Consider the following 8,115-nt stretch of genomic DNA (forward strand, 5'->3'; position numbering starts at 1 on the left):
ATAGAGCATCTTCCTCCTCTAAAGTCAGATTATAGAGCATCTTCCTCTTCTAACATCCAAATTATAGAGCATATTCTTCCTCCAACGTCAGATTATAGAGCATCTTCCTCCTCTAAAGTCAGATTATAGAGCATCTTCCTCTTCTAACATCCAAATTATAGAGCATCTTCTTCCTCCAACGTCAGATTATAGAGCATCTTCCTCCTCTAAAGTCAGATCATAGAGCATCTTCCTCTTCTAACATCCGGATTATAGAGCATCTCCTTCCACTAACGTCAGATTATAGAGCATCGTCTTCCCCTAACGGCAGATTATAGAGCATCTTCCTCCGCCAACACCCAGATTATAGAGCATCCTATCCCGCTAACGTCAGATTATAGAGCATCCTCCTCCGCTAACATCCAGATTATAGAGCATCTTCTTCCTCTAAAGTCAGATTATAGAGCATCTTCCTCTAACGTCAGATTATAGAGCATCTTCCTCCTCTAACATCCAGATTATAGAGCATATTCTTCCTCTAACGTCAGATTATAGAGCATCTTCTTCCTCTAAAGTCAGATTATAGAGCATCCTCCTGATGCTAATGAGCTAGTTAGCTAAACTAAGGGAGGAGTTGTTTACCAACTAACTAGTTACTTTTTAATTTGCAACAATGAGCAGAGAGCAGCCCTCCTCAATGAGTCACTAGTTAGTGTAATCAGATTAGTGTGAGCTGAGGTTACAGGAGTGACTTGGTCTCCGGAGGTTTCACTCTTTGTCTGGTTGCAGTTTGTCTCGACGTTACGAAGACGGTATTGATCAGTGGGACACGATGAGACAGACGGACGTCTCAGACGTAGGAGCCGCCGCTCGGCTTTAGTTTTATAGATGATAGAGTTCTATATTCACTATATTTACTATGTTTGGATAACGTGGTCGCTCAGTGCCTACATGGATCCTTCACCTGCAGATTGGCCGGCTGAGTCGACCAATCAGACGACAGACAGCGTGATCCCAGGTTTGAACCAGAACTGTGACCCTCCTCTACATTCCAGAGCAGAACACTCGTCGATCACAGGGATTGGTGTTTTACGGAGTGAGATCGATGGTGCGTTCACTGACCGTGGGAAAGCTGCCACTCCTGGGTGAAGAACCGGTGAGCTGCTCGTCCTGGACCAGGAAGTCCCGCTCGGAACCTGACGTCTTTATTTGACAAAATAGAAGGAAAGTAATTATTGAGTATTTGGTGTTTTGGTTTGTGGTACATCGGTGGTACACTGTGTACTTTGGGCAATAACAGAACGTGTCTCTGTAACATCTGTGTCTTTATTTCTTCTCCTCTCCTTCTTTGTTGCTGGATTATAAACGGTTTGGATTACGTTCTCATGAGGAACCAGGAAGTCCTGTCATATTGGTTCCACACAGTCAATATGTAGAGAACCAGAGTAAAAGACTCAAAATATAAACATGATTCCCACCACAACTGGGAACTTCCCACTTTGTCAACCAATCAGTCAGTCTTGATTCGGTCCTTATGAAAGCAGTGAAACCATCGACTGTAGAACACGCTTCAGATGATTGGTTCCATGAGAACTCCACTTTCCCCATTTCCTTGTTTAGCCTATCAAACTGGAAATTTCCCAAATCCCACAAATATTTATAGACATCTGAAGTTGAAACTGGAACTTCTGTGTGTTGGAGTGGGAACGTTCCAACTTTACCACTGGGGAATGAAAAACTCCGTCCAACTGCAACTGGGACTTCCCACTTCCCACCAAATCTCATTGTAAAACTGGGAATGTTCAGTTGGAGTTTTCCCAACTGAATGTCGTTAACTGGGAACTTTTCATTTTCTCAAATGTTTGAATGAACATCAGCATCCAAACTGGGAACTTTTTATTTGACATAATCCCACAAAGTTCATAATCCTTGTTGGTGTTTTTATACTCAGAATTGGAAAAAAAAAAGTCTCATCAAACGTCTCAAGTGGGAAATATGTCCAGACGCTTGTCAGATTAAAAAGAGAAACTTCTTCTTTTATTTCTCATCATGAGGAGTTTCCAGCCCTGAACCCAATGAATCAAAGAGTGAATGAGAAACTAGTGAAGGGGTGAATGAGAAACTAGTGAGGGAGTGAATGAGAAACGAGTGAATGAGAAACTAGTGAGGGAGTGAATGAGAAATGAGTGAATGAGAAACTAGTGAGGGAGTGAATGAGAAACGAGTGAATGAGAAACTAGTGAGGGAGTGAATGAGAAACTAGTGAGGGAGTGAATGAGAAACTAGTGAGGGAGTGAATGAGAAATGAGTGAATGAGAAACGAGTGAATGAGAAACTAGCGAGGGAGTGAATGAGAAACGAGTGAGGGAGTGAATGAGAAACTAGTGAGGGAGTGAATGAGAAACGAGTGAATGAGAAACTAGTGAGGGAGTGAATGAGAAACGAGTGAATGAGAAACTAGTGAGGGAGTGAATGAGAAACGAGTGAATGAGAAACTAGTGAGGGAGTGAATAAGAAACTAGTGAGGGAGTGAATGAGAAACTAGTGAGGGAGTGAATGAGAAACGAGTGAATGAGAAACTAGTGAGGGAGTGAATGAGAAACGAGTGAATGAGAAACTAGTGAGGGAGTGAATGAGAAACGAGTGAATGAGAAACTAGCGAGGGAGTGAATGAGAAACGAGTGAATGAGAAACTAGTGAGGGAGTGAATAAGAAACTAGTGAGGGAGTGAATGAGAAACTAGTGAGGGAGTGAATGAGAAACGAGTGAATGAGAACCTAGTGAGGGAGTGAATGAGAAACGAGTGAATGAGAAACTAGTGAGGGAGTGAATGAGAAACGAGTGAATGAGAAACTAGTGAGGGAGTGAATGAGAAACGAAGTGAATGAGAAACTAGTGAGGGAGTGAATAAGAAACTAGTGAGGAGTGAATGAGAAACTAGTGAGGAGTGAATAAGAAACTAGTGAAGGAGTGAATGAGAAACGAAGTGAATGAGAAACGAGTGAGGGAGTGAATGAGAAACGATGTGAATGAGAAACTAGTGAGGGAGTGAATGAGAATCGAGTGAATGAGAAACTAGTGAGGGAGTGAATGAGAAACGAGTGAATGAGAAACTAGTGAGGGAGTGAATGAGAAACTAGTGAAGGAGTGAATGAGAAATATCCTGAAATGTGTGGGTTGAGATAAGACGCCGAGCAAGAAGAGAGGAAGAAGAGAGGAAGAAGAGAGGAAGAAGAGAGGAAGAAGAGAGGAAGAAGAGAGGAAGAAGATCCACACCTCAGCGTGAATCCCAGACTTTGAACTCGGAGGACATTTGTTGTTTTTCTGCAGGTGTTCACTTCCTGCTTCCTCATTTTCATGTGAGTGGGAAACTTTCCGAGTTCCAACTGGTAATGTTCCGAGTTCCAACTGGTAATGTTCCGAGTTCCAGTGATTTGATTGTTTCAGGCTGAATAAATGTAGAAAAATGTACTTTGTCTTTTCTACTGAGGTTTACATGCTGCTGGAGGAGGAGCAGGAGGAGCAGGAGGAGCAGGAGGAGCAGGAGGAGCTGCTGGAGGAGGAGCAGGAGGAGCAGGAGGAGCAGGAGGAGCTGCTGGAGGAGGAGCAGGAGGAGCAGGAGGAGCTGCTGGAGGAGGAGCAGGAGGAGCTGCTGGAGGAGGAGCAGGAGGAGCAGGAGGAGCTGCTGGAGGAGGAGGAGGAGCAGGAGGAGCTGCTGGAGGAGGAGCAGGAGGAGCAGGAGGAGCAGGAGGAGGTGGAGGAGGAGGAGGAGCAGGAGGAAGTGGAGGAGGAGCAGGAGGAGCTGCTGGAGGAGGAGCAGGAGGAGGAGGAGGAGCAGGAGGACAAGGAGGAGGAGCAGGAGGAGGAGGAGGAGCAGGACGAGCTGCTGGAGAAGGAGGAGGACCAGGAGGAGCATTAGGAGGAGCAGGAGGACCAGGAGGAGGAGGAGGAGCAGGAGGAGATGATCCCTTGATGGGAACCTCCCTGTGTTCTGGAGGAGGAGCAGGAGGAGCAGGAGGAGCAGGAGGAGCTGCTGGAGGAGGAGCAGGAGGAGCTGCTGGAGGAGGAGCAGGAGGAGCAGGAGGAGCAGGGGGAAGTGGAGGAGGAGCAGGAGGAGCAGGAGGAGCTGCTGGAGGAGGAGCAGGAGGAGCTGCTGGAGGAGGAGCAGGAGGAGCAGGAGGAGCAGGAGGAAGTGGAGGAGGAGCAGGAGGAGCAGGAGGAGCTGCTGGAGGAGGAGCAGGAGGAGCTGCTGGAGGAGGAGCAGGAGGAGCAGGAGGAGCAGGAGGAAGTGGAGGAGGAGCAGGAGGAGCAGGAGGAGGTGGAGGAGGAGAGGAGCAGGAGGAAGTGGAGGAGGAGCAGGAGGAGCTGCTGGAGGAGGAGCAGGAGGAGGAGGAGGAGCAGGAGGACAAGGAGAGGAGCAGGAGGAGGAGGAGGAGCAGGACGAGCTGCTGGAGAAGGAGGAGGACCAGGAGGAGCATTAGGAGGAGCAGGAGGACCAGGAGGACCAGGAGGAGGAGGACCAGGAGGAGCATTAGGAGGAGCAGGAGGAGATGATCCTGATGGGAACCTCTCTGTGTTCTGGAGGAGGAGCAGGAGGAGGAGCAGGAGCAGGAGGAGCAGGAGGAGGAGCAGGAGGAGCAGGAGGAGATGATCCCTGATGGGAACCTCTCTGTGTTCTGGAGGAGGAGCAGGAGGAGGAGCAGGAGCAGGAGGAGATGATCCCTGATGGGAACCTCTCTGTGTTCTGGAGGAAAACTGTTTTAAATCTAGAGATTTACGTGAGTTTCCACTTTACGTCCATAATATCATGGTGTATTTACTTGATTTGACCACTAGAGGGAGCGCATGCTTCATTTAAACCCAAACACTGTGCTGCATTTAAAGGAGCCATATCATGCTTTTAAATCCTTCCTTTTTACATATAAATCATACAGTTGTGGTCTATATAAAGCGGAACTGCAATGCTTGGGTCTGAATTCCTCATTATTAGAGCTCCACAGGCCCCTTTTCTACCCCTTTTCTGATGTGCTTCTGAGAGCAACTGGTTTTGGGGCGGTCTCTTCATACCCCGCCTCCTCTCCAGTTGCAGAGGTGACACTCGGTTCAACTCCACCCTGTTCGGCCATCTTTGTAGTTTGATAGAACAGATACAATTATCTAGCGGCGCAGAGAAACTTTATATTCACACATTATTTACAAAATGTCAACAAGGGAAGATTTGTCCATCCAGCCATACATGTTGGAGCCAGAGTCGGGACCCGGCGGAGCCAGATGAAAATGACCATGATGCACCTGAAGAACAACGTCTTCATATGGATGTAACGCAATGGTGTGTTACTATATTTACACTAACTTCTCCATCCATGCCCACTACTACAATACTGCCTGTATTACAACGACTAACACAGAAGTTACATTCCTAATCTAAAACGAGCACACAGCGCTAACATATGAAGACGGTGCAACTGCTAATGCTAACAAAACAATGACAGGGACGTCTTATCATCACACTTTTTAGCGTTATATACAGCTTACCGAAGTGCTCTGTTCGTCGTCTCCATAGATAGAAGGAACTGACCGCTCAATCAGACCAAGTCTTTCGGCAAATCCTTCTTTATACTGGCGGAGGTTGCTGAAGCAGTCGTCCTTAAAGTGATTCGCGCACACAAAAATGACCTTACCCACAGATGTGGGTACATTTCTGTGAAAAATAAAACTCAACCAGGCACTTGGAAAAGGTTCTGATGCTGGGAGACGGTGTAACGAAGCTTGTGGGTTACTACATCCAACAATCTCGAACATTTCCACTTATCCTCTCGTAACTTCGGTTGGACTACAAAATCGCAGCGAGGAAACAAAAATGGCGGATTGCTCGAAATGTCGATGTCCTAATTTGGCAGTTCCGCCGGGAATACTGTGACGTCATTGTTCAAAAAACGTAATAGAGAATAGAAAAATCGAAACCGATCGCAAAATATGACCAAAACAGAATATAAAGATATCAACGGAGCACCTGAAGAGACTACTTTGAACTTTTCTGTCCCTTCTAAACACTCTAAATATACAACAACATGCATTTAAGGGCTAAAAAAGTGGATTTAGCAGGATATGTCCCCTTTAAGGTGCTTCAGAATATCTCCTCTCTCCTGATCCATCATCTTTACATTATCAACTAGTCATGGAGCGATGACATTTCCCTGATTTTCAGAATAAAACTCTGATAATCATGTTGTGTCGCAGCTGAATGTCCTTCATCACACATCGTTTCAGGAAAGGACGTTAACAGTTATTTTATAAATGTCATGGATTATGTGCTGGACTCCGCCTCCTCCCTCCAGATTATTCGTCTCCAATCTGTGAAATTATTTCAATTTCAAATTGACTTTTGCTGCTTTAAATGAGAAAAAAGGCTTGAAATGGACTTTAAATCCAGGATGTAATGAGCTTCTTCTGGATTATAATCTCAGTTTATATGAAAGAAGATGTGGAGTTAGAGAGGGAGGGGGGGGGGGGGGGGAGAGAGAGAGAGAGAGAGAGAGGGGGGGGGAGAGAGGGGAGAGAGAGAGAGAGAGAGAGGGGGGGGAGAGAGAGAGAGAGAGAGAGGGGGGGGGGGGGGGAGAGGGGAGGGGGAGAGAGAGAGAGAGAGAGAGGGGGGGGAGAGAGAGAGAGAGAGAGAGGGGGGGGGAGAGAGAGGGAGAGAGAGAGAGAGAGGGAGAGAGAGAGAGAGGGGGGGAGAGAGGGGGAGAGAGAGAGAGAGAGGGAGAGAGAGAGAGAGAGGGGGGGGAGAGAGGGGGAGGGAGAGAGGAGAGAGGTGAAGAGAGAGAGAGAGAGGGGGAGAGAGAGAGGGAGAGAGAGAGAGAGAGGGAGAGAGAGAGAGAGAGAGAGGGAGAGAGAGGGAGGGGGAGGAGAGAGAGAGAGAGGGGGAGAGGGGGGAGGGGAGAGAGAGAGAGAGGGGGTGAGAGGGGGAGAGGGGGAGGGGGAGAGAGGGAGAGGGAGAGAGAGAGAGAGAGGAGAGAGAGAGAGAGAGAGAGAGAGAGAGAGAGAGAGAGAGAGAGAGAGAGAGAGAGAGAGAGAGGAGAGAGACCTCTAACCAGTACTTTATTGATTCATTTAGTTAAATATAAACAAACCTCTTCCTCACCTCCTCCACCTCTTCCACCTCTTCCTCCACCTCCTCCTCCACCTCCTGCTCTTCTACCTGAAGCTCTGGACCCTCATCAGCGCCTCACGGAACCACTCATAATGTGTAGAACCCGTCACCATATTTCACTGTAAATGACGACGCCTCCAGGGTTCCAGGTACCTCAGGGACACGAGGACCTGTCTGAGGAGGGACTGGACCTGCTGCACTTGATCATTTCTACACTTTAGTTTCACTTCCCGCTGGAGAACTTCCTGAAACGGACCAGTTGGTTCTGCAGCAGCTGGTTGGGGATTAACGGTGGAACCCCGGACACAGTGACCCGGGTGGACGGTACGAACAGCGGTGACACTGGTACATACTGGTCCTCTAACTCTAGTCCCTGTTTCCACCAGTGAGTGGACCATCTTCTCCTGGTACATACTGGTCCTCTAACTCTAGTCCCTGTTCCACCAGTCGAGTGGACCATCTTCTCCTGGTACATACTGGTCCTCTAACTCTAGTCCCTGTTCCACCAGTGAGTGGACCATCTTCTCTTCCTGGTACATACTGGTCCTCTAACTCTAGTCCCTGTTCCACCAGTGAGTGACCATTCTTCTCCTGGTACATACTGGTCCTCTAACTCTAGTCCCTGTTCCACCAGTGAGTGGACCACCTTCTCCTGGTACATACTGGTCCTCTAACTCTAGTCCCTGTTCCACCAGGGAGTGGACCATCTTGTCCTCATGGGAGAAAAGCCACCACGGCCTTGTTCATTCTAGAAACCATATAGAATGTTACTATGACCCACCACGTCTCCAAACGGCCAGGGAGAACGTCCTCCACAGAGTACCGGGGGTCAGCTACCACCCGAACTCCGTGTTTGATGGAGGGAGGCGGCGAGCCCTCCACCGGGAGGGACGCCATCACTCCTCCAACAGAACACCTGATTGATCACAAAACCTCTTTTTATTAACCTGATGAATTAAACTCATCTTACCTTCACACGAGAACCC

This window comes from Lipophrys pholis (genome assembly GCF_963383615.2).
Source record: "Lipophrys pholis genome assembly, contig: SCAFFOLD_734, whole genome shotgun sequence".
NCBI lineage: Eukaryota > Metazoa > Chordata > Actinopteri > Blenniiformes > Blenniidae > Lipophrys > Lipophrys pholis.